Here is a 7,500-nt window from a genome sequence, read left to right as displayed (position 1 = left end):
GTAAATGACGATCGGGACCGGGGCGATCGGTCGTATCTGACACCGCCGGCTCGGTTCTAACATCGTCAATGAGTCGGGGTTGAAAAAAAGGACGTGAACATTATTCCTTATAAAAACCAAACCCGACCATGGATTTTGATTCTGATTGTTGATTATCGCTATTAGAACACATTAGGAGGCAACCAAATCAAATTTGAGAAAATTCCACGATCAGAAAATTTTTTTCGAAAAAAAAAAAAAATCGTAATCACCTCGGTCATGGCGAGTTATTTTCCGTATTTCATTCCACAATCAACGTACAACATAGAAGAAATCATCTCTCTAACTATCCTGGTTCAAAAGTTGTATCGGAACATTTCACGTCGTAATATCTCGCCAAGTCCAGACCTCGGCGATAGGTAGTATCTGACACCGTCCGCTCGGGACTGACATCGACTTGGACTCGGGCTGATGATGGGGAGGCGTTTAAGGACGTGAACATTTTTCCTTATAAAAATTAAAGTCGACAATGAATATTGATTCTGATTACTGATTTACGCTTTAAAAACACATTAGAAGGCAACCAAATCGAATTTGAGGAAATTCCACGATCAGAAAATTTTTTTCGAAAAAAAAAAAAATCCGAAAAATATTTTTCGATTCCTATTACTGATTTACTCTTTTAGAACACATTAGGAGGCAACCAAATCAAATTTGAGAAAATTCCACAATCAGAAAATTTTTTTCGAAAAAAAAAAAAATTCGAGGACACCTCGGTCATGGCAAGTTATTTTCCACAATCCATTCCCCAATCGACGTACATCACAGAAAAAATCATCTCTCTAACTATCCTGGTTCAAAAGTTGTATCGGAACATTTTCACGTCGAAAATATATCTCTAAGTCCAGACCGATGCACAACGTAAACTAGGGCTGAACCGATGCACCACGTAATATCGGGCAGACCGATGCAGAACGTAAACTCGATCATACCGATGCTTCACGTAATCTCGATCTTACCGATGCACCACGTAAACAAGGGCAGACCGATGCAGAACGTAAAGTAGATCTTACCGATGCACCCCGTAATCTCGATCTTACCGATGCACCACGTAATCTCCATCTTACCGATGCACCACGTGAACTGGATCTTACCGATGCAGAACGTGAATTGGATCTTACCGATGCACCACGTAAACTCGATCATACCGATGCACCACGTAATCTCGGGCAGACCGATGCACAACGTGAATGACGATCGGGACCGGGGCGATCGGTCGTATCTGACACCGCCGGCTCGGTTCTAACATCGTCAATGAGTCGGGGTTGAAAAAAAGGACGTGAACATTTTTCCTTATAAAAATCAAACCCGATCATGGATTTTGATTCTGATTGTTGATTATCGCTATTAGAACATATAAGGAGGCAACCAAATCAAATTTGAGAAAATTCCACGATCAGAAAATTTTTTTCGAAAAAAAAAAAAAAATCGTAATCACCTCGGTCATGGCGAGTTATTTTCCGTATTTCATTCCACAATCAACGTACAACATAGAAGAAATCATCTCTCTAACTATCCTGGTTCAAAAGTTGTATCGGAACATTTCACGTCGTAATATCTCGCCAAGTCCAGACCTCGGCGATAGGTAGTATCTGACACCGTCCGCTCGGGACTGACATCGACTTGGACTCGGGCTGATGATGGGGAGGCGTTTAAGGACGTGAACATTTTTCCTTATAAAAATTAAAGTCGACAATGAATATTGATTCTGATTACTGATTTACGCTTTAAAAACACATTAGAAGGCAACCAAATCGAATTTGAGGAAATTCCACGATCAGAAAATTTTTTTCGAAAAAAAAAAAAATCCGAAAAATATTTTTCGATTCCTATTACTGATTTACTCTTTTAGAACACATTAGGAGGCAACCAAATCAAATTTGAGAAAATTCCACAATCAGAAAATTTTTTTCGAAAAAAAAAAAAATTCGAGGACACCTCGGTCATGGCAAGTTATTTTCCACAATCCATTCCCCAATCGACGTACATCACAGAAAAAATCATCTCTCTAACTATCCTGGTTCAAAAGTTGTATCGGAACATTTTCACGTCGAAAATATATCTCTAAGTCCAGACCGATGCACAACGTAAACTAGGGCTGAACCGATGCACCACGTAATATCGGGCAGACCGATGCAGAACGTAAACTCGATCATACCGATGCTTCACGTAATCTCGATCTTACCGATGCACCACGTAAACAAGGGCAGACCGATGCAGAACGTAAAGTAGATCTTACCGATGCACCACGTAATCTCGATCTTACCGATGCACCACGTAATCTCCATCTTACCGATGCACCACGTGAACTGGATCTTACCGATGCAGAACGTGAATTGGATCTTACCGATGCACCACGTAAACTCGATCTTACCGATGCACCACGTAATCTCAATCTTACCGATGCACCACGTGAACTGGATCTTACCGATGCAGAACGTGAATTGGATCTTACCGATGCACCACGTAAACTCGATCATACCGATGCACCACGTAATCTCGGGCAGACCGATGCACAACGTAAATGACGATCGGGACCGGGGCGATCGGTCGTATCTGACACCGCCGGCTCGGTTCTAACATCGTCAATGAGTCGGGGTTGAAAAAAAGGACGTGAACATTTTTCCTTATAAAAATCAAACCCGATCATGGATTTTGATTCTGATTGTTGATTATCGCTATTAGAACATATAAGGAGGCAACCAAATCAAATTTGAGAAAATTCCACGATCAGAAAATTTTTTTCGAAAAAAAAAAAAAAATCGTAATCACCTCGGTCATGGCGAGTTATTTTCCGTATTTCATTCCACAATCAACGTACAACATAGAAGAAATCATCTCTCTAACTATCCTGGTTCAAAAGTTGTATCGGAACATTTCACGTCGTAATATCTCGCCAAGTCCAGACCTCGGCGATAGGTAGTATCTGACACCGTCCGCTCGGGACTGACATCGACTTGGACTCGGGCTGATGATGGGGAGGCGTTTAAGGACGTGAACATTTTTCCTTATAAAAATTAAAGTCGACAATGAATATTGATTCTGATTACTGATTTACGCTTTAAAAACACATTAGAAGGCAACCAAATCGAATTTGAGGAAATTCCACGATCAGAAAATTTTTTTCGAAAAAAAAAAAAATCCGAAAAATATTTTTCGATTCCTATTACTGATTTACTCTTTTAGAACACATTAGGAGGCAACCAAATCAAATTTGAGAAAATTCCACAATCAGAAAATTTTTTTCGAAAAAAAAAAAAATTCGAGGACACCTCGGTCATGGCAAGTTATTTTCCACAATCCATTCCCCAATCGACGTACATCACAGAAAAAATCATCTCTCTAACTATCCTGGTTCAAAAGTTGTATCGGAACATTTTCACGTCGAAAATATATCTCTAAGTCCAGACCGATGCACAACGTAAACTAGGGCTGAACCGATGCACCACGTAATATCGGGCAGACCGATGCAGAACGTAAACTCGATCATACCGATGCTTCACGTAATCTCGATCTTACCGATGCACCACGTAAACAAGGGCAGACCGATGCAGAACGTAAAGTAGATCTTACCGATGCACCACGTAATCTCGATCTTACCGATGCACCACGTAATCTCCATCTTACCGATGCACCACGTGAACTGGATCTTACCGATGCAGAACGTGAATTGGATCTTACCGATGCACCACGTAAACTCGATCTTACCGATGCACCACGTAATCTCAATCTTACCGATGCACCACGTGAACTGGATCTTACCGATGCAGAACGTGAATTGGATCTTACCGATGCACCACGTAAACTCGATCTTACCGATGCACCACGTAATCTCAATCTTACCGATGCACCACGTGAACTGGATCTTACCGATGCAGAACGTGAATTGGATCTTACCGATGCACCACGTAAACTCGATCTTACCGATGCACCACGTAATCTCAATCTCACCGATGCACCACGTGAACTGGATCTTACCGATGCAGAACGTGAATTGGATCTTACCGATGCACCACGTAAACTCGATCTTACCGATGCACCACGTAATCTCGATCTTACCGATGCACCACGTAATCTCAATCTTACCGATGCATCACGTAATCTCGATCTTACCGATGCAGAACGTAAACTCGATCATACCGATGCACCACGTTATCTCGGCAGACCGATGCAGAACGTAAAAAAAAAGCTTACAGCACGCGGTGTTCCCAAGCGGTCACCCATCCAAGTACTAACCGCGCCCGACGCTGCTTGGCTTCAGTGTTCTGACGAGAACTGGCAATTTCAGCGTGGTATGGCCGTAAACAACATATATTGCGATATTTTCTATGATATCTCACTTTTTGGGAGCGGAAAGGACGTGAACGTTTTTCCTCATAAAAAATGAAATAACTTTTGGATATTAATTCTGATTGTTGATTTAAGCTTTAAGAACACATTAGGACATATCTCAATGAAATTTGAGGGATTTCCGAAATCGAAAAATATTTTTCGAAAAAAAAAAAAAATCCCAGAAGACCTCGGTCATCTCAAGTTTATTTCCATATTCTATTACACAATCAACGTACATCACAAAAGGAACCATCTCTCTAACTATCACAGTTAAATTTTTGTATCGGAACATTTCACGTCGGAATATCTCGCTAAGTCCAGACCGGGGAGATCGGTCGCATCTGACACCGTCCGCTCCGGTCTAACATCGTCTTGGAGTCGGGGTAACGATGGAGAGGCGTTTAAGGACGTGAACATTTTTCCTTATAAAAATTAAAGTCGACAATGAATATTGATTCTGATTACTGATTTACTCTTTTAGAACACATTAGAAGGCAACGCAATCAGATTTGAGGAAATTTCAAGATCAGAAAATTTTTTTCGAAAAAAAAAAAAATTCAAGAACACCTGGGTCATGGCAAGTTATTTCCCACAATCCATTCCACAATCAACGTACAACATAGAAGAAATCATCTCTCTAACTATCCTGGTTCAAAAGTTGTATCGGAACATTTCACGTCGAAATACCTCGCCAAGTCCAGACCGGGGCGATAGGTAGTATCTGACACCGTCCGCTCGGGACTGACATCGACTTGGACTCGGGCTAATGATGGGGAGGCGTTTAAGGACGTGAACATTTTTCCTTATAAAAATTAAAGTCGACAATGAATATTGATTCTGATTACTGATTTACGCTTTAAAAACACATTAGAAGGCAACCAAATCAAATTTGAGGAAATTCCAAAATCAGAAAATTTTTTTTCAAAAAAAAAAAAATCCGAAAAATATTTTTCGATTCTGATTACTGATTTACTCTTTTAGAACACATTAGAAGGCAACGAAATCAAATTTGAGTAAAATCCAAAATCAGAAAATATTTTTCGAAAAAAAAAAAAAATTCGAGAACACCTCGGTCATGGCAAGTTATTTTCCACAATCCATTCCCCAATCAACGTACATCCCAGAAAAAATCATCTCTCTAACTATCCTGGTTCAAAAGTTGTATCGGAACATTTTCACGTCGAAAATATATCTCTAAGTCCAGACCGATGCAGAACGTAAACTCGATCATACCGATGCTTCACGTAATCTCGATCTTACCGATGCACAACGTAAACTAGATCACACCGATGCAGAACGTAAACTCGATCTCACCGATGCACCACGTGAACTGGATCTTACCGATGCAGAACGTGAATTGGATCTTACCGATGCACCACGTAAACTCGATCTTACCGATGCACCACGTAATCTCAATCTTACCGATGCACCACGTGAACTGGATCTTACCGATGCAGAACGTGAACTCGATCTTACCGATGCACCACGTAAACTAGGGCTGACCGATGCATCACGTAAACGACGATCGAGAGGCGCGAAAGGACGTGAACGTTTTTCATTATAAAAATTGAAATAAATGATAAATAATGATTCTGATTGTTGATTATCGTTTTTAATATGCATTAGTAGGCAACCAAATGAAATTTGAGGAAATTCCGATAACAGAAAATTTTTTCGAAAAAAAAAAAAATTCATGAAATCCTCGGTCATCGCAAAATATTTACCATATTCTGTTCGATAATCAACGTATATTTAAGAAGGAATCATATCTGTATCTATCTTGGTTCAAATTTTGTATCGGAACATTTTGACCAAAGTCCGAGCTTCGGCCGAAACAGACACCGCTGACCTGGCCTATCGATCGACCGAGAGTCGGGGATAGAGCGTAAGTGTTGTCTGGAGGGGAACCCTGTGCTCTCCTGACATATATAGGGAAGGTGGTCGCGTTGGGCGATGCAGAACGTTTGGATCGGGAATTATATTTTTGGTTCAGCTATTGGAATATGGTTTATTGTTGGTATATATTGGCGAAATAACGTTCTTACTGACTGGGGATATTCATAAAAATGAGTCCGGAGATTTTCAGATCGAAGTCCGAGTGATCCGACTTGGAAGGCGTGTTGGGTGGGTCGAGATGGCTTAGATCGATCAGACGAGGCGGGCTAAGTGTTGACGTCATGCATCGGTCCATTTTCAGATTGAGTCCGAGTAATCCGACTTTGAAAGAGTGTTGGGTGCGTCGAGACTGTTTAGATAGATCGGACGAGGCGGACTAGGTGTTAACGACATGCATCGGTATATTTTCTGATCGGAGTCCGAAGAAATCGGCCCTAGTAGGCGCAGCGGACGGTCGAGACGGCCTCGGTGGGTCGGATCGATCGGGAAAAGTTTGCTAAATCGTGTCTGGAGGGGAACCTTGGGTTCTCCTGACATATATAGGGGATAAGGTTTGGGTGAACGATTCTTCACGTAAAAGTTGAGTAATTTATTTTTCGATAAGCTTTTGGATATTGATGAGAAGTATATGTATATCTTCGATTAAAAGAATTCTTACCGTCTCGATGTATATTATATTAGATATATAAGAAATAGTTAACGTGATGCATCGGCCGATTTCCGGATCGGAGTTCGAGAGATGCGACTTTCGATGCGCGATGGGTGGATCGAGACGGCCTAGATCGATCGGACGAGGCGGACTAGGTGTTAACGACATGCATCGGCGGATTTTCTGATCGGAGTCCGAAGAAATCAGCTCTAGTAGGCGCGGCGAACGGTCGAAACGGCCTCGATCGATCGGACGAGGCGGACTAGGTGTTAACGACATGCATCGGCGGATTTTCTGATCGGAGTCCGAAGAAATCAGCTCTAGTAGGCGCGGCGAACGGTCGAAACGGCCTCGGTGGGTCGGATCGATCGGGAAAAGTTTGCTAAATCGTGTCTGGAGGGGAATCCGGGGTTCTCCTGACATATATAGAAGGGGTGGAGAATGGGTCCTGTCCTAGACTGTTTGGAGTTCTTTTTAGGATGATATTCAGTTGGTAAGTGGTAGACCCGAATCCGACCTCGGCGTTTGGGTACTGGCAAGGTGTGTTGGTTTCGGCTTTCGCATCTTGGGTCGCTTTCGTCAAC

The 7,500-nt window shown here is 41.8% G+C and overlaps 1 non-coding gene across 1 annotated transcript; it reads right to left on the bottom strand.

Annotated features, from left to right (window-relative positions):
* Positions 1 to 4,226: 4,226 nt before the first annotated feature.
* LOC123688376 lies at positions 4,227 to 4,345 on the bottom strand. The gene has a single exon (XR_006749902.1). It is a non-coding gene; the product is annotated as a 5S ribosomal RNA (ribosomal RNA).
* Positions 4,346 to 7,500: the final 3,155 nt, after the last annotated feature.

Source organism: Harmonia axyridis, chromosome X (assembly GCF_914767665.1).
Source record: "Harmonia axyridis chromosome X, icHarAxyr1.1, whole genome shotgun sequence".
Classification (NCBI taxonomy): domain Eukaryota; kingdom Metazoa; phylum Arthropoda; class Insecta; order Coleoptera; family Coccinellidae; genus Harmonia; species Harmonia axyridis.
Note: the sequence above shows the minus strand (reverse complement) of the source record. Positions and strands in the feature narration are given on the sequence as shown.